Genomic DNA, 20683 nt, shown 5'->3' with positions numbered 1-20683 from the left:
GGATGCTCCGCGCCACAACGACGACACAGGTTACGGCAAGGAAGCGGGCACACATCAGTCCTACTCCGCTTCTTCCGACAGTTATAGCATGCTTCCACACGGTCGTCAAACGGAAAAAGTTGGTCACACACCAGGTAACCGATCCACTTAGGTAGCCTCGTCCCTGCTGTCGTGACGATCATGTGTCTTCATTTGCCCAGCAGGCGTCCGCCGATCACATTTAGGTTGGGGTTGCATTTCCGGACTCAGCATAAACCTCTTCGTTCGTTGCATAGCTGTAAGTATTAATGACGATCCCTCTCCTTGAGTAATCTGGTGGTGGAATGTGCGCGTTCGTCTCTTCGTTAATTGCATAGCTGTAAGTATTAAAGACGATCCCTCTCCTTGAGTCATCTGGTGGTGGAATGTGCGCGTTCGTCTCGTACGCTGTTTCTCCGACGCTGATGCTCTTCAGCGCTGCGTAGGTTCGGGTGCGCGTCTAGTCCATCGTGCTTACGGGGAAGGTGTTGTTCTCCGGGTGGATCCGCAGGTGGTCGTTCTCGGCCACCACAGGTACAGCAAATCTTCTGTGCAGTGCAAACCGCGTGCGTAGGTTAGCCACGCCAAAATACGTGAGCTTGACTGGGCCGCGGGGACGGAACACAATGTTTTATTCCCCAGCTGGCAGCCGTGGACTGGGGCCCTTCCTCGTCTTGGGCGGCGGGCGTGGCCTTGCTGCGCTGACATTGTTGGATGTTGCATCCTTTTTCTTTGTTGTGTCAGCCGCTGTATTTGAGGCTGGTTGCGTCGCCGGCAGGGAGGAACGCGGCGGCAATGGCGTCCCTCCTGAGGCTCCTGCGGCAACTTAACAATCTTCGGCCTGCGTCCGAATTTCTTCTGCAGAGAAAGCATTTTCCAGTTCCCGTCGAGAAGTTCAGCTTCGATTATGGTGGTTCCTTCGACTACATGGCCTTATCTGGGGCCGGATAGATCCATGTCGGTCGGTGTGGCGTCGGAGTTAGCCCTAGCCACGGGCGGAGAGGCCGGCGGAGGAGCCGGCTGCGCCGTGCCCTATTGCAAAAACCAGCGTCTCCAGTGCGAAACCAGTACGATTTTCGCGCGGGTTTTGCACTGGATCTGCTGGGCACGCTGGAGGTCTGCGATATTCACTGGAGGACTAACGGGAAGACACTGGCTGCACTGGTGCGATGGGAGAAAAACGCTGGGATTAGCCTTTTGACGCTGGGTGTGTCGCTGGCATCCGCGATGCACTGGGAGAAGCGCTGTATGTGCGCTGGGGCCGCACTGGTCCCAGTGCCCCAGTATAGCCGGTGCGGCCTGCGGCGTCAACCGGAGTAGCATTCCTCAGCGGCCAACAGGGCAACAGCGAACTCGCAATCGACCATCGGGGCGCATATGAAAAATATGGTTCAAGCAATCGCTTTTTGCTGCGATGTCGTTGCGCATTGTAAGAAAACAAAGGCAGTATCTTTTTTCTAGAGTTTCCATGATTCGATAGATCCTTTCGAGCGTTTCAAGAAAGACCACGACCGCCGCGCCTCTATCTCATGACGCACTGACGATTAACGCATAACTAAAGCTAGAATTGAATACTCTGGGCTACCATGCATAACCAACTTCAGACCTGATCTTAAGGGCACTCTAACACAATGATTACTACCAAAATGTTCAATGCGGGCTCAATCGCAGGCGAGCGTAGCCTACACCACGACCCGGTATAAACAGCACAAAGAAAAAATAAAACGAGGAAGAGAGTAGTTTACCGAGCGATGGGACCATGAGAGAAAAAACAACAACATACAGCACTTGTAATGCATAATATTTGGCGTGTTTCTCAAGCTTTTGCTCTCCTTCTTACTCTGCGTATGAAGCAGCCGAGCCCTCGGTCATCGCAACGCTTCCCGAAATGTTTACATGCAAATAAGGTTTAGTTACACGCAATATAGGGTCATCGCTTCTGCGCTTGCCGGTATTGAAGCTTGGTCGCACATTTTTCCTTCAGGGTTTGTACTAAAGCTCCGTGTTTAGAGAAAATTACGCCCACGGTAGCAGAGCACCACCGAAGATCCGGCGTTGGTAAATTTGCCAGCGATGTCAAACTCCACATGTTAAAATGATTCCAGTGCACAAAATAGCGTGCATAGGCACCCAGAACATTAGTTGCAAGTCGTGAGAGCAGACAGCAAGCTCCAATGATCAAGAAGTTGTAATTGTTAGAGCGGTAGCAATGGCCTGTAGACTGCGAAACATGAAGTCCAAACCTTATAAATGCAGGTCATGACATAAAATGCAAAACTGTTTCGAAGAATCCCAGTTCTCGTCGTGGCTGATTTGAACATGCTGATTTTGTCGTGCGTCCTGTTCGCGAGCATTTTGTTTAAAGTGTCGTTTCACTAAGAGAGTGTTACCGAGCACTCCCTGATTCACCAGAATGGATTACCTTGCTTGGTGTTTTGCTGTCGCTGAGAGAATTTTAATCCGTGTTTGCCTAAGCCTGGCTTACGCGTTTTATGCACTGTATTTCTGATTTCACTTTCAAATGTCAAAGTCGGCAATAAAGAAAAAAAAAAGTCGGGGCTTAGTGGTTAGCGTGATGAGCTAGTGATTGATATGTGCTTAGGAACGGAGTTCGGAGCGCGCTTGGTGCACTCAATATTTTTTCTTTTTTTTACCTGCTTTAGGTTTTCTTATGTAACTAACTTGTTTCGTTACTTTTTACTTTTTAATATTTATCCCACGCATTTTTTCCTCCGGGCGAACAGTGCCGCCAGTGCGGAGCGTCCCAGTATGCTGCGTCCCAGTGCGCTCAGTTTCCAGCGTCTTACTGGGACCATAATCAGGTATGGCGCTGGGGCGCTGGCACACAGTGGCACTAGTTTTTGCAATAGGGTGCCCGCGTCGGTGCGGTCGAGAAAGAGCCAAAATTGCCCAAAGTTCGCTCGCCAAATCCGAAAGTGACATACGTAGGCGCCGCTTGACTTCACAAATCTTTCAGTACCGGTTTCATAACCGTGGCTCGAAAGGAACCACCCAAAAGGTTGGAAAAACGCGGAGCCTATGCGACACGCGTCCGCACAGCTCCGACACCTGGTAGCCATCCTAGATCCAGGAACAGCCACTACCTGCTTACATAGTGAAAACATCGGTCAAGGTCCCTTCGCAGCGCGAGGCGAGGACGCAACCACTCCGTCACACAAGCGCATTGCTTCTTTTCGAATAAAGATGTACGGAATATATGCATTGCATCAAGATTGTCAGGTAACCTTTAGCTGCCTCATCAGAAAGAGACGAATTACGCAAAATAATTAAGCGAGTACAAAGAACATTTCTTCGCTTGCCTGCCACGCGGCACTCACTGGAAAACTGCTTCGATTGTACGGCGGTGCCGCAACAGATGGCCCCAGCCGCAGGCCGATTCGAAGCCCCATCCATCCATCCATCCATCCATCCATCCATCCATCCATCCATCCATCCATCCATCCATCCATCCATCCATCCATCCATCCATCCATCCATCCATCCATCCATCCATCCATCCATCCGTCCATCCGTCCATCCATCCATCCATCCATCCGTCCATCCGTCCGTCCGTCCGCCCGTCCGTCCGTCCATCCATCCATCCATCCATCCATCCATCCTTCCATCCATCCATCCATCCATCCATCCATCCATCCATCCATCCATCCATCCATCCATCCATCCATCCATCCATCCATCCATCCATCCATCCATCCATCCATCCATCCATCCATCCATCCATCCATCCATCCATCCATCCATCCATCCATCCTCTTCACAGCATTGGGGTATAAGTACCGCGTAGAAAAGCAGACTACAAACTTAAAACGAGAACAAATAACCATACTGTTGACAAATATAGGAGTGGTGTGTCAGATGGATGTCGTGAGGCTGAAGAGTATAAGAAGGCGATGCGAACGGGGCCCGACAACGCTATCGTGTCAACACTTCAAGGCGAAGGTTAAGCTTCGTCCAACTCCTTTCGTTACTTGAGCTCTCCAAAATTTTTTTAGCATGTTCATTTACTTTGATGATGCGTCTGATGTTACGTTTATTAGTCGAAATTGGCAGTATATTAGAATGGTTGGACGTATGATGTTTCCAAAGTTATTTCCATGCATACTGCTATTTTATTCACTTATAATTGGCTTTTAATAAGTATCACCGTTGTTACAGTAGCGAGTGAGGCAGTAAATGTTATTCCTTGGCTGGCATGACTGTGTGAACATGCTCTGTGTTAGAAAGAACCCTATATATGTCCAGGTGAGGTTTTGCATAGGCACCATAATTCTTATGATAACTTGTGAGGCAGAAGCAATTAATTGCTCTTCTGTTGTGGTCTCCAGATTCGTGGTTGCCAGACACCGTGATATCATTAAGGCGAACGTGAACCTCCGGTGTCGATCGCGTACTTTGATATACCGGTACTGCGTTTGCACCTATGTTGGCAGGAATAAATTCTCTGGTTAGAGTAAGCAGGTAATGCTGTGACTTCGCATACAGAGGCGATTGTGCTCACAGACTTATCAATCCTCGAACAGCTACCGCATTTGCAATCATGACGTAATGCTTTCGAAATAATGGATCGACTTCGTGGAGATGACATGTCCTTACGCAATGGGTAATTTTATTGACAATGGTTTGGACGGAGGGCTGAGACCGCCGAGGCTCGCCAGCTTCATTCCCTGTTTTACTTCTTCCACTCTTCAGGTCAATACAAGGCATCTTACGCTTGCTTGCGTCACAGATGAAGCGCCTGAGTCACGTTAAGCACCTTTTCGAACGTTGAGTGGCCACAGAACCACGAAATAATTGAAGTGTAAACAGCGTCTGCTTCACGCAAAACATTGTATGAATTAGTTTAAATCACTGACGAGACTGAACTCAACGGATGGGCCAAAAAGGGCGAAAACATAATAAGGCTTCAGACCCAAACATTCAGTTTAAGTGATTGCTTTCTATGATTCGTATCAGTTGAAAAATAACCGGTCCACTGAACAGCGATTTTCTTCGCCGTGAATTTAGTTGACTCAGCGGAAGGACAGCAAGCAAATATTGCGTTCTTCTATTTGCGATGCAGAATGAGCTCGTGCACGTAAGCTTAACGATGGTCAATAAGTAGCACATCACTGTTCAATATCCTTTTAATAATAGGTATGATGCATGAGTGGCTTTACAAGGTACTTCTCGCAACGTTTATAGGGCTTAGAATTATGAAGATTACAATGCTTTTATGATAAGGCGGATTATTTGGACAAATATCCCTCTTTTTGTAATTGTTGAAGTTATTGAAGTTATCTTGCAGCGACCAGACGGATTTTCAACTGATTTATAAAGAAGAAATTGCGGGCACAATATGCGTCAATATTCTATTATACCAAGCATTAACTAGGTGTGGTACGGTCTTTTATGCAGTGTTCCCAATAATTTGCTTATTTTCTATGAAGACAGTAAGAACAGTTTCATTGTTAAACTGGCTGTAACGGTCTGCTAACCTTGACTCAGAGACTTATGTCAATTGCTTATACGACTTCTTTTACGTAGTCTCGCTCATCGGCTACACACTTGCGTTTTCCTTCTACACGGCTCCGTGCAACTTCAGATCCGTGTTCATTTTTCGAGGTGGAGAACTTTTCTTGCTCTCCGAAAAAGTCGCCGACATAATGCTGACGAATGAAGACGATACAGGGGGCCATTTCGCTTGGTGTCCATGTTCAATGAATATGCAATAATATTGTTAAATTCTCCTTAAGCAATAAGCATATATATTGCCTCATAACTGACAATATTGTTACGGGGTAGTTCAGCTTGTAGCAGAGGGCGAACACGGAAGACAAGGCTTTCAAACAGGCGTTTTCTGCAGGCACCAGCCGACGCTGCTGAAAGTCGTCTTCTCTCCAACTCACGAGAGTCTTCTTCTTTTTTCCTTATGCGTATGCACCGCCTAATGTGACACTACCCCGCCGGCTGAAAAGCACCGTCCCGGTGCGTACTAGCGTCCAAACCAGGGTCCATGTAGTACGGCTTTAGGCGTGCAACATGGACCGTCTCGGTGCGTGGTGTAGAGGCATGGCGGGCGGGATGCAAGGGCGCAATTTCGTATGTCACTGGTGTCACTTGTCGTAAAATACGGTGGGGTCCTGTATAACGGGGCAAAAGTTTTTCCGAGAGGCCAACGCGGCGATCTGGGGTCCAAAGCAGCACGAGAGAGCCGCAAGAATACTCGGTATTGCGATGACAGGAATCATAGCGACGTTTTTGGGAGTGCTGAGAGGCTGCGAGTCGGTGGCGAGCAACAACGCGGGCAGCATCAGCTCGGGATATGGCGTCACGAGCATATGAGCTGGCAGTGGTGACAGACGGGAGCAGACTGTCAAGAGGAAGCAGAGGTTCACGGCCGTATAGAAGATAGAAGGGGGAGTAGCAGGTAGTGTCGTGACGCGACGAATTGTAAGCGAATGTCACAAATGGCAGCGTTATGTCCCAGTCACGGTGGTCATCAGAAACGTACATAGACAACATGTCAGTCAGTGTCCGGTTAAGGCGTTCGGTAAGCCCGTTCGTCTGTGGATGATAGGCAGTCGTGAAAAAATGACGAACGTTGCACAGCCGTACGATCTCGTCGACTATACGAGCCAGAAAGCAACGGCCACGGTCGGTTAGCGGTTGGCGGGAAGCTCCATGTACGAGTATAACGTTGTTGAGGAGGAAAGCAGCGACATCAGTTGCACAACTGGTTGGTATTGCTTGTGTGACCGTGTAGCGTATGGTGTAATCAGTGGCCACCGCAATCCATTTGTTCCCCGATGCGGACAGTGGAAAAGGCCCTAGAAGATCCAGACCCACTCGAGAAAATGGGTCTATGGGAATGTCGATTGGCTGCAGAAGTCCAGCTGGTAAAACGGATGGCTTTTTCCGGAGTTGACAGCGGTCACAAGCAGCTACGTAGCAGTGGACTGCGCGATATAGGCCTGGCCAAAAGAACCGACGGCGCACACGGTCGTATGTGCGAGAGACGCCTAGATGACCCGCTGTAAGAACGTCGTGAAGCTGTTGAAGGACGGCTGAGTGTAGGTGCTGAGGGACTACTAGTAGAAGGCCGGGCCATCAGGTCGCATATTGTGCCGGTATAAGGTGCCGTCGTAGAGCACAAACAAACGAAGGGAAGGGTCATGGCGATCGGCGCTGAGGCGATTGATAATTTCGCGAAGCTGAGGGTCCTGGCGTTGCTCACGGCGAATGTAGGAAAAATCAGAAATAGAGAGCACGCAAGCTTCATTGTCACATTCAGGTTGACTTGGCGGGTCGACTGGATGACGGGACAGGCAATCGGCGTCTCGATGCAACTGGCCAGACTTATAAACTACTGAAAAATTGTGCTCCTGGAAGCGCAAGGCCCAACGTCCAAGGCGGCCAGTAGGGTCTTTGAGTGTAGAAAGCCAACACAGTGCGTGGTGGTCAGTGACTACTGTGAATGGCCGCCCATACAAGTAAGCGCGGAACTTTGTAATGGCCCAAACTAAGGCTAAGCACTCACGTTCAGTGATGGAATAATTCACGTTCAGTGATGGAATAATTTTGTTCGGCCGCAGAGAGGAGTCGGCTGGCATAGGCGATGACGCGAGGTAAACCAAGCTGACGTTGTGCGAGAACGGCACCAATTCCATGACCACTTGCGTCGGTGCGTACTTCTGACGGTGCGCTGACGGATTGAAGTGAGCCAACACTGGCGGACCGGTGAGGTGGGCAATAAGAGCGACGAAGGCTGCCAATTGTTCGTGGCCCCAGGTAAAGGAGACCTCTTTTTTCAGAAGCTGCGTGAGCGGACGGGCTATTTCTGCGAAGTTTGGTACAAATCGCCGGAAATATGAGCAAAGTTCGAGGAAGCTACGGACGTCGCTGCTAGATTTCGGTATAGGGAAATCACTTACAGCGCGAATTTGGTCGGGGTCCGGCTGGATTCCATGGGCGTTGACTAAATGTCCTAGGACCTTGAGTTCCCGGCGACCAAAGGTACACTTCTTGGAGTTCAACTGAAGGCCAGCTCGTCGGAAGACGCCAAGAATAGCCGAAACACGATGGAGGTGGCCTTCAAAGGTTGATGAAAATACGATGACATCATCGAGGTAGCACAGACATGTGGTCCATTTGAGCCCGCATAGTAGGGAGTCCATCATATGCTCGAATGTCGCAGGGGTATTAAATAAGCCGAAACGCATCACCTTGAAATGGTAGAGGCCATCCGGCGTGCCAAAAGCCGTCTTTTCACAATCTCTTTCATCAACAGAGATCTGCCAATATACAGAACGGAGATCGATGGAGGAGAAGTAGTTGGCACTATGCAGGCAGTCGAGAGCGTCATCGATCCTTGGAAGAGGGTTCACGTCTTTCTTTGTTATCTTGTTTCGGTGTCGATAATCAACGCAAAACCTGCAGCTGTTGTCTTTCTTTTTGAAGAGTACTATCGGAGACGCCCAGGGGCTGCTCGACGGCTCAATAGTGTTGCTTGCCAACATTTTCTCTACTTATTTTTTGCTCTTCTAGATTCTCAAGCATTAAATATCGCCCTTAGCTTTCTTAAAACACAATGGCAGGTTATGCAGAAATGGTGCAATGTACCGGAACTCACATGTCTGCATTCGGGAAATGCAAGAAGGAAAAATTACTTATGATTTTATAGCAGAGAAAGGAACTATTCTCTCGGATATAACGGCTTATCCAATAATAATATTATGCCTTTAAATGACCATTTCAAGATCAAACTACTTCATTTCTTTTCCTTTCAGTTACTGAGAAGTCTCTGCAAGACAGGCAAAGAATGTGTAGAAGAACTCGGCACCTGGGAGATAAAGGTAAGCGGCCGCGTAGATGCAAAGTATTGAATCCAATTAAAGCAAACAACAAGCACGGCCATTTTGAAAAGTTTAGAACCCATGGAGTTTGTTCCTAAACATGAGTGGCGGTGTATCGGCAGCAAGCGTGGAAGCCCTGCCTTTTGCAAGGGGAAAGCTTTAGCCTTTTTATGTTCTTGAGGTTTTTGAAAATACGCAAGACTGTAACTCAGCTGAAGATTGCCGCTCAGAATGGCACGATTCTTTTTCTGATCAGTAAAAATTCATTCTTTGACTCATTGTTGTTCGGCTAAACATGCATGAATTTCGGACGGGTGTGGTTGAGGGGAGGGGGGGCGGGGTGAAGGAGGTGTGGTCGTTATGCCAGAGACATTTATTTCATATTTCAATACAATTTTTTCTTCTTGAAAATATTTCCAATTCTTGATGCACCATCGTGAGGCCGACGACGGAGTCTAATACACACTGATATGCACACTAATACAACTTTATATTTCTAGAGGGCGAGGAGAGGGGAAGATAGTTTTTACAATCTTTCGAAATAATTTCTAGGTCCGGCAATTCTGGAAACTGAAGAGCGCAGATCACCTTTCTATCTCTAGCTTTCGCATATATCTGGTCAGAGAATGAGCCGCCCCAATCGAAGCTTCACGAAAGCACTAAATACAGACAACAAAGGCGATGCAGAAGGAAGTCAAGTAACAGATAAGAAAAAACATACATTGTTTAGTTTATCTGGTTTATGGTTGTAAAGCCACTCAGAGACGCAGTAGTGGAGGACTGGCGGCATTTAGGCGACATGTGGTTTTTAATCGTGCGCCGAGATCGCACAGTACCAGGGACTCTGTTTTTACTTTAATCGATGAGTGTGGTCCGCATTCGGAATCAGGTCCCGAGCCTTCAGATTCAGCAGTCGATCCATTGTGGCGGGACACATACAATGTGAGCTACAAAGCACTGCAACACGTGTCAGTTCTAAGGAGAGGTAATAATGCAGAGAAAACTTTTACTGAACTCTGGAGTGCACTAAAGGGTTAAGCAAAAGAAACTCGAATCGCAAAACGAGCACTGGTAATGTCCACTGTCCACTTCAGTCACACATTTCCGGCTGTATAAGCTCACACAGTTCGGGAAGCAAGAATTTACCTACACGTAAACCAGTATTAAATAACTTGGCGGGGGCCACTTTCCGCTAGGCCCTTTTGCCGCAGCATTTCGAATGTTAATTCTACGTGCTTCTGAAATAAATATAGGCAATAGCCAAATGAGTTAATTAATTACGAAACATTATACCCAGACAGCATTCTTCCTTTTTTGTTCGCTTAAGACTGCCACGTTACTGTTTAGCAGTATTGAGGATAGTTTCGGAAAATGCAAAGCATTGTTCACGCGGTCGCAATATAGCAAAAAACGGCGCTGAAATGTCTGAGTCAACCATAACTGTGACGTCATCATCTCAATAAGAAATCACAAGACGCCGCTGATGTGTAAAGGAAGCCTTTGTCCTTCCGAAAACTTTGGAGGTCCTGCACTAATCATAATCATCATCAGCCTGTCTTTACCCACTGCAAGGCGAAGACTTCTCCGATATTTAACCAATTAACTCAGTTCTGTGCTAGCTGCATCCACTTGACCCCTGCGAACTTCTCAACCTCATCCGCCCACCTAACTTTCTGTCGCCCCCTGCTACGCTTTCCTTCTCTTCGAATCCAGTGTGTTACCCTTAGCGACCATGGGGTATCCTCTCTTCACACTACACGTCCTGCTCATGCCCATTTCTTCTTCATTTCCACTAGAATGTCAGTAACATGAGTTATTTCTCTGACCCACTCTGCACGCTTCCTATCTCTTAATCTTACCCCAGCCATTCTTCATTACATAGCCCTCTGCGTTGTCCTCCACCTAAGTAGAACCCTCTTGGTTAGCCTTCACTTTTCAGCCCCATAGGTGAGTATAGGTAAGATGTTACTGTTGTATACTTTCCTCTTGAGCGATACCGGTAAGCTTGAAGTCATAATCTGTGAGTGCTTGCCAAACGCGCTCCATTTCTTTCTTATCCTTCTTGTCATTTCCTTTTCATGGTGGTGAAGTAGTTATGGTGCTCGAAAACTGTGCTCAAAGCTGCGGTAGCGAATCCCAGCATCCTCGGGCACAGTTTTCGAGCGTCCTCACCACTTCACCCCCATGGCGAGGAAATCCACAAAATCTGGGTTGACCAAGTAAATTTTGTCTGTTGGGCTAGGTTGTATTACACTTTTGTTGTCTGATTCAACTCAGCGTTTATTTTAGGCTCTGTGTATGCCCAATAATGTGGTAGCGAATCCCAGCCACAAGGAGATGGTAAAGGGTGGCAGTATCTGGCCCTGCGGGGCTGTCACGGTAGGTCAACGCCTCTTGCGGCGGGGGCTAGCAGCCACCGAAATTTATCTGTTGAAGGCCGTCATTGCACCCGCAACTGCTTCGTTTGTAGATGACGGCTGTTGTGCGGCGCGCGTCTTTGTCTCCCTCTTCTTTTTCTTTTCTCCTGTATTTTCTCTTCTGTCGGCACAAGGCAGCGGAGGTGCCTCAGCTACAGAACCAGTAGCAGGGCCATGCATTTTCTTTTCCGTCTTCCTACAGCCACAACAACAACAACCCCACCCGTGGCGGCGGCAGCATTTTGATGGAGGCAAAAGCGAGGCGGCCATGTGCTGTGTGATATCGGTGCACGCTAAGACATCATGTGGTCGAAATTTTCGAAGCCTACACTACGGCGTCTGATCGCATGAGTCAGTTTCGAATGTTAACCCCCCCCCCCCCCCCCACCCCGCCCCCTCCGTTCCCAGAAGAAATGAAGCCAGATTTGTGTATTGGGCTCAATTTTGAAATTATGTCGCATTAACCGCACGTAAATACAGTTTTTAGCCATAGAGACGCTTACACCCTTGACTAAAGAAAGCTGAGGATGCTGCAATTCAGCCACCATGGGCACGCTAAGAATTGCGGGCCGGTGTCCTACTTGGAGCGAGGCAGTCGGGTTTTCTTGGATGTGTGGTGTGGAGTTACTATGATGTCTTATTTACATCATCATCATCATCCCGTGGTGCAGAAGTTGACCGCGAAAGTTATAGTAGCAAAGGCGCTAAAGCAGTCTTCGATAATAGAAGGTTTCTGTTTTCTGAAATGCCACTAAAAACTTCCTAAAGTAATTGGGCAGTCATACCTGTTTCCAAAACGTGTTTTTCTCTCAATGTGTACCTCTTAAGTGCGAAATATTGGTACATCTGCGGCTCCAGGTTTAGCCAATAGGAGAAAGAGGCATCGCTTATATTGGATAAATTTCACACTGACATACTGCTTCGCTCTCTTCTTGCAATCTACAGTCACATTATTGAATATTAAGACGTTTTTTGCTGTACAATAACGTTTATCTTTGCATTATTTATTCTCCAAAAATTGTAGTTCTGCACTCGATAGTTCTCCGGCCCATGATGCTTCGGGTGCCTATACTGGCTGAACTTGTCGTCAGGAAACTTCATGTAAACTGTCATAGAGGGCGGCACAGCTTTTCCTCTAGGTAAGAGTAAGGAAATCTAAGCCTTAGCCCAAGTAATTTATTATTATTATTCTACAAGGTTGTGGCCTCCTAGAAAAACTTCTAAATGTTGGAGATCTTCACCTATAGTTCGTGTTATGTGACTCGCTGCGAGGAAACGAATTAGTACGATAGGTACTCCAGGACCTCCCCTCGAACAATTATATCATAGAAGTACGCACTTTGCGAAGCTTTCCCGAAATTCAAAGATGTATATAAACGTTTAGAGGATGCCGAGCAGTATATGGTCTCTGGATATCTAATGCCTTTTATTACAAAATAGAGAAGTAGTCATTATACTTTGATATAAGCTTTTGTATGGAGAGAAACGTGTGTTAAAAATTTCGCAGCATGAGCTAGCGGGGAATAGCAAGCATTTGTACTGGTAACACCTCTGTAAGGAATGGACAACATTTGTGAGTGGTAACGAAAACAGCGCTCATGCTTCTCTTCCGCAATCAAAATGGACACGCAGAAATATTCTACGCCTGTTATTACTAACACTGCTTTATTCTCTCTCTCCAGAACGTGACCGAGTGCCAGAGGACAAAGCTTTGGCAGATTTGGGTAGGTTGCCGGATGTTGTACACTTTTTTCCAGGGGAGATGGGGGGGGGGGGGGGGGAGGGGAGCGGAAGTACAAAGCAAGAAAGATGGGGCCAGCCACTTAAATAGTGCAAATTGCCTTCTGCTTTGATGCCGTATTCTGAAAGGGCAAAGGAAGAAATGTGCGAAATTAACAATAAGTCACCATTACTTGCAAACGGGAGGTGCCAGCCAGTGACGAAAGGCAAATCGAATTTTATTTTTCCTTGGCAATCTTAAATTGTACAAAGTACAAAAAACAAGCGTTAATCTAACCTTCAAATCCCATTGTTCAAATGCGTTTTGAAGATATAATCACCATCACATGGTGGTGCCGGCGGGAATCTCTCCCAGTAAAGAAAAAACTATAAAAAAATGTTGAGCATAGTGACGACTATCACCACCCGTTTCAAAGGGGAGGCTCTTAACATCTATCCGTCTATCTCGCCGAAATTTTTAGCGTGTTCCACATGAACTCAGTTGCAAAATATCAGCTAAATATTTATTGTTGGCCACTAACTACTCATCTTAAAGCTCGATTTGTGGTCTGACTAAAAGGGACCCACAGACACCATCACCATTCTGATCTATGAAGAGCAATGAGAGTCTTCTATTTCTTTTACAAAATGTATAGCATATGTTCGTTTTTTATTAGGGTATAATAAACTTAATGTATATTTCACACTTTTCTCGTTGGGAAAATAACGCCGCGTAGATTTTAAAGAAGAAAACAGCAATCTAGACCACCTTGTGTATTCTAGGCTAACGCAGCAAACTGTTCCTGGGGGCAGCAAATTAACCAGATCATTTTAAATGTCACCTTACAGTTACAAAAAGGCAGTGATGTAAATGTTGGGCTCGAAACATGAATCAGTACATTGCAAATGGTGACTTCTTCATTGAGTGTTCCTTTGAGCCTGTGATATTTGTAGGAAAAAAAGGGGCGATTGAACTCCTGGCTTTAAAATCCAACACTTTAAGATGTTTCAACACATGAGATCGTGACTAAGAAAAGAAAACAAAAGCCTTTATTATTGTTGTAGCCTATCGCACGTAATCCAAAATTTTTATACCTGTGAAGCATGGCTCTATATTTGCATCAAAACAGCTTATTCGGGCCATATATTTCATCACTATAGGTAAATATGCAAGCTGCTTGAACATAAATAGAGGCTACATACGATTTATTATGGTTTAATTATTGTAACACAATAGCAATAAATTATAACGACACATTTCGTTTCATGCTACACTCTATTATTGTTTTGATTGCCTAGAATGTTTGCACGCCTCTATGATAAAGGGTGGATGCAAATCTAGATATCAGGGCTGGCCGCTATCACACACAAACGAACTGTTTATTGTGGCAACGTTACGATTACCAAAACGGATAACCTATCGGTGCCAGCGATAGCCGCTAAAACACTAGACTCCCTACGGGATGTGGATTGTTGTACAGTCCTGACGACTTCTGCGCTCGACATTGAGATATCTACCAAATTTATAGACGGCGTGCATACGATTCCTGAGTAGTCTACTGCCCTGTTAAAGCTACAATAAAAGTCGCGTTCAATTTTGTCCGCAATACGAGTTATACCTCCTTTTGCAGATGAAACACTAAATGCTAATACTTTGTGCTTGGTCTTTGAGCTCAACAGCTCAATGTGACTAAGGCTATAGTACTCATTATCAAAGTGGTACAGACATTTCGACCAGCTGCATTACTGACATCGCACAGTACACGGTGGCCTTGGTTGCCAACTGAACCAGAATGGGAATGCCTTAAAAATACAATCTGATGGCGGCCTTTAAAAGCTTTTTTAGCCATGGTGTACCTGTCGGTGCCTTTCATGAAGAACGACTCCTCTTCAATGCAATCTGCAAAGCCTAGAGCAGGCTTCTTATTGTGATGTATTTCCGGAGAAAAGAATTTAAATAGAATGAGGGATAATGAGATTTGCGTTTAGCACAGCCGCCGCATAAATCACCAAAGTCTATCTTGTTCTGGAATCAATGGTGGTGCAGTGTTCATCTAATTAGATTTATAGCGCGCCTGAATAGTAGCGGTATTTGGAGCAGACTCCGGAGTGCCGTATTTTTCACCATGGGAGATAATCATGGTATACTTCATTATAGTTGGAATACATTTCATTACTGATGTGCCTAAACTAATTTTGATGTTTATTACTTGCAGGGACATTACGATGGCCTCACAACAGCGGAAAAGAAGCACATTGAAAAAATAATTGTGAGTTACACATGCACAATCCCCAACAAATTGTTTACTGTCTCTGTCTTCTAATAATGGTTTTTGCAGTGAAACGGGACCTTAATGCAACTCATAGTCGCTCAATAAGACTCACGAGGAAGGTATAATTAAACGGTATCTTCGATTTCGTGAGCGCACGTACTCCTGATGCCGTTTTTGCATAATTATACAAACTAACGCCCACGCCAGGAAATTATCGCAGTCTTTGCTTGCAACAAGTGCCGCTGCGCGAAAGGCTGGCAGTTTAAAAACCATGGAACAAACCTTTCTGCCATGTATTCAAAATTTGTGAAATCACGTGTGGTGTCGTTTTATGTTGTAATGAGAGTGGAAGTTGGAAGAAGCGTTTGATGAAGAGCTAGCCTCGAACCGCGCTCACGCTAGAGCTTGCGCTGGATGATGCAAGTAGCCGCGTGCTGGTGCGTTTGCATTGTATGTGAACCATACTATTAGGCATGAAAAGGAACTGAACAAGGGTGAACGGCGTACGCCTCAGTTCGCAGATGAGCCAACGTTTCGACAAGTGGACTTGTCTTCGTCTGGGCATAGCGATCATCACTGGCAGGGGTGTAAATACGCTTTTGCTACCGAAGAAGGAGAGCTGGGGAGGGGAAAGTGGGTGTGAAAGAGTGGGAAGCAGAGGATGCGTGAGAAGAAAGTGGGTCATGAAGTGAAAAAAAAAATCTTCAGTATGTACTTATCAGCCATGGAACCAGGGATTCTGTAGCCTGCAAAAGAAGTAAAAGCGCCAGTACCAGGAAAAACTACAATGCCGGGTAGGTGATTAGTCACCACTTAAGTCGGTTTGGTGCAGATACACCTTACAAAGCGACAGGCTATGCAAAGGGCCCTGATAAGGCGTATATCTAAGCGGACAATTCTTAAAAGGAGGGGGTGGGGGGGGGGGGGTAGTACAAAGTCACTGGATAATAACCGCATAGAGAAAAATAATAATAACCTTAAGTATGTATCCCAACCTGGAACTAGAGATCCTGTGGCCTACAAAAGAAGTAACAGTGGCAGCACCAGGAAAAAATCTCAGTACCGGGTAGATGATTAGTCACCACTTAGGCGGGTTTCGTGTAGATACACCTTACATAGGGAGGGTTTGCGAAAGGCCCTGATAAGGCATATATCTAAGGGGAACAATTCTTAAGACTTTCTGCAAACTGGGGGAGGGGGACAAATACAACGTCACGGGATAATAACCGCATAGGAAACCCCAACTAACAAGAAAAGAATAAAAAATAATAATAAAAAAATGTTTGAGGACAAATTCAAGCAGCAAGTGATAAGGAGGAAATGTGTTTAGAAGAACGTGCAGGCTTATGCTATTGCGGAAGGGAATAGGGTGTACATGCTTTGTGAATAAACTGTACAATTGACGCTATGTGAGATTGTTTTCCCGAATAGTTGTAAAGGAGAGGGAATATACCTAAAGGATTCTAACGTTCCCTTAGATATATTTATACTTGCTGGTTCCAGTGTTCTAAATTTATGAATTAGATACGCCTCTATATTTTCTATCCCTTGCAGATTTAAAGCCTGACTGGAGAATATTTAATTTCTTCGAACTTATGGTCTTTCTGATTGAAATGCTGGGAAACTGCTTTCGGGAGGTTTTTGTCTACGTCTGCCCGATGTCGTTCATTGGTTGTCCTGTCTCTTCGATGTACTGTTTATGACAGAAGGAGCATTCTAGAAGGTATCTAATCGCATGATCTACCTGGAAGGAAAGTTCACGCATGATCACACGCATCACCAACAGGTGGCATGGCATGCGCGAAGTGTACACACTAAATCTAGTCAGAAACGTGATAGTATGCCGAATTATGTATGCCTGCACTACCAGTGCGTCAACAAGAGCGAAATCCAGCAAAGGATGCCCTGCTACACAAAGTGTATAAGACAGCGGATTACCGCGCAACACATCTACAGAAAAATTTATGGCCCTTGGATTACAAAACATCTTCGAAGAGCTACGCGAGGCGTAGCTTAAGTAGCAACCACTCGAGGCAGATACAAGAACTGGAGAGGACGGAAACGATCCCCGATGAGCTTCGCAAGTCCCTCAAGGTAACTAAAATCCCGACCAACATCAACCCCAACCACCATCGAGGCAGAAGAGAAACTAGGGCCGAATTCATTAAGAAAACATACGCTCCTCGAGAAACAACGGTGTATTCAGACGCGTCCTTGAGAGGTGGAGACACGGAAACCGCAGTGCCAATGGTGGTCAACTCATCTCTATGCCAAGAGACCAGCGCGTCTACACGACACTGCATGGTAGCAAAAACCGAGGAAGTAGCAGTTCCTTATAGCGGCGGCGAAGGGCTATAGAACCGGGTGGGCGCTAACGATACTCATGGACTCTCAAACAGCCTGCCGAAATTACACAAATCACAATATGAGTCGTACCAACCTCCGTATACTTCTCGAAGCGAATGACAAAATTAAAAACCATGATAAAGAAAACAATACCAGTCACAAAATTATCTGGGTACCAGGCACATGGGGTGCCCGGGAACCAACAGGCTGAACGGATATCTCGAGCATACACTGCTTTCCGAGCATCGGATAAGACCACGGAACTTTCACCAGCACTCAAGCAATACTCGCCCATAATAGAAAGCTAAAGAGGCAGAAGAGTTCGAAATCCCCGCCGCACAGTTCCCTCAACAAAGAAATGGCTGTCATTTTGAGAATTACAGAGAGGTTGTTACCTAAACCCTAAACCAATAAATTCTAAACAAAATGCGCCCTACGATGTTCGCGGACAGATGTTTATTGTGCGAAGATAACCCCATACTATATCTCATCGCATGGACCTGTAAAATCATAGACGTGGTTCCCAAAATGCGAAACCCAAGTGCGGAGCAATGGGAGACTCGGCTGTCCAGCGACCTCAGCAAAGCCCAGCAAGACGTGCTGCCGCAGCCCTAACATGCGGCAGTGGCCTGCGGAGCCCTGGAGGGAGGGCAACCGATTATTGTTTGTAGGTAGACGAGGTCGGCAGAGAAGACTCCTAAGGATATAATAAGGAGACACGTCTGAAGACGCCTCAAAAACTGCTGAAAATAACATAGACCTAAATAAAGTTTTTCCTTTCTTTCTGGCCCACTGCAAACTCTGCAGTGCTTTCGGAACATTCATTGCTGTAGCACTACTATCCTACTACTACAAAAACCCGACCTCTGAAGCCGATTTGACCTTTCTCCTTTGCCAGGGATGGGTGACAGGAGGAGGAGGAAAAGGGCAACAGCTTCTTCATACAACTTGCACATGTTTGCGGTCTGGTGCAGAGAGGAGAGGAAATACTGCGATGGGCACCAAGGGCGAAAAAAGGCGGTGAGGGAACTGTCCACATGGGCGAAACCGGTTCAGAAGCGATGAGAAAACGTTTCTGTTCCAAAACTGCGGCGCTGGGGGCAGAAGGGTGCTTGCCCCGCTTTGCATTAACTGCTAGGCTGTCTTTACTACTTTGGTAAGGTCTCTGGGCTTCGGCTCAGCATGGGGGAACACCGGAAACATCCTTGTTTTCTGGCGAAGACTATCGTCGCGTGATACGATGGCCGCAACAGCGTGCACTGTGACTGCGGCCGTAGGAATAAACGCAGGTGGATGTCTTGGCTAAGAGACAGAAACATGTGGATGCGCAGAGGCAGTAGGTACAGAAAAAAGTCAGTATGAAACCAATAAAAACAATAGAATAGTTGTAGGGAGCTTGCATTTCAAAATAATGTTCTTTTAGAGGACGTTAGGGCTACGTCAAAGTTCCTCACTGAGCACGAAAGTGTGTTTGCAAAGCAATTGTAGAAAGTGTGATTCGTATACAATGCAATTGCTAATAAAGCATCACTTTATAATGATCGTATCTGTGAAGCACATGCAATGTGTGGTCTGGAATGATGGCCGCCTGATTAACACAACAAAATACTGTTTAATAATTGAGACACAGAAAGTACAGCCTTGTCAAAGCGCCTTGCTTTCTAACTTTCTAACTTCATGATCGACGTCTTAACAGTGTGGTGATGGAATTGGATGGATGAGGCGGGAGGCTGCTGAATACTGAGTAGTTTGGTTGCTCGTCATGGCAAAACTTCGGCCGCGCTAACATATTGGTGACTGTAGGACCAATACGACAATTGGCTTCCAAGAGAGGGGCGCACTGTCCATTGTGGGGGCTTCAGATTCATTTACAGTACTTCGTCATTGCTACTTATAAACTACGTAAAGCACGCATTTGTTAACAGCCCGGCAATAAAGTCGACCATAACAGATTGAGCAGCGTTTCTTTATCCACTAAAGAAGGGGAATAATACGGATTTAATATGAAGATATTGCTTGGAAATGAACAAGATGTTTTGGTGTATGTATCTATGCAGGCGCACTCGCTCGCACATTGTCCTCCAATCGGTGCTCAAAGCGCGTGCACATATGTGTTTGATCGGACTGCCAGGGGCGGTCAGTTGCTGCACCGCTACCGTAGCTACCTTGCCGAGTCATGCCAGACGAGATAGGCCCCGCAACCTACCGCCAACTAAAGAAGGCCACGCAGTAATAACCTAACCACCATCATTGGCCCGTCTTCGAATCTTCTCTATCACCATCATGCTTGGTCAACACGCTCCACACTTTAAAAACTTGAGCACCTACTTCCTCTAAATATACATGATGCTCCGAAGGCCTACCTGCCTACCATGCGATTTTCCAATCTACAGCACTAATCTACTGACGAGTCTACCGGCACCTCCTTAAAGCTAGACCTGTCAGTGGTGTTCAATGATTACCATTTCTAAGAAGCACGGAATGCTTGAGCCATGCTTAGCACATCGCCAGCGGCCAAACTCTTCATTATTATCATATTATCACATGCTTGTTGACGAGCCTAGGTCACTAATAAGAACTGTGAAAATAGAGGGAAGGTCAGTCATGGTTTAACAGGACAATCATTTGACCGTAATTCTGTCATGAATTGAAGCCCTTGCACTAAATTGTTATTTTTGCATTTTCGACCGGGCACTTTGTCAAGTGGTTGCATTGGCAGTTTTCAGCAGGGTAATATTTTGTCCCAGTTGGTTCAAATAATTCATAAGCTTGCTGTCTGGACATATCTGTGCTTAATTTCGACTACCGTGGTGGTTTGATGCTTGTATTTATGCTGAATGACAACTGTTCTCTAGGTCTCTCTACCCCTAATTATATCTGTGCTTTGATTTCAGAGCTTACCACAAGAAAAAGGATTCACACCAGCAAACTTTGGTGCATAAATATTATGACAAACAAACAATTTGTAATACTAAGAAAATGTAGCAATGTAGCAACTGTAAAGGCTTTCTATCATAGGGAGAAGGAGAAGTGTATCTGAATTTATTCTCCCGATTTC

The sequence above is a fragment of the Amblyomma maculatum genome, chromosome 3 (genome assembly GCF_055883805.1).
Source record: "Amblyomma maculatum isolate TAMU_Amacu chromosome 3, ASM5588380v1, whole genome shotgun sequence".
NCBI classification, from domain to species: Eukaryota; Metazoa; Arthropoda; class Arachnida; order Ixodida; family Ixodidae; genus Amblyomma; species Amblyomma maculatum.
This window is presented reverse-complemented; position numbering follows the sequence as displayed.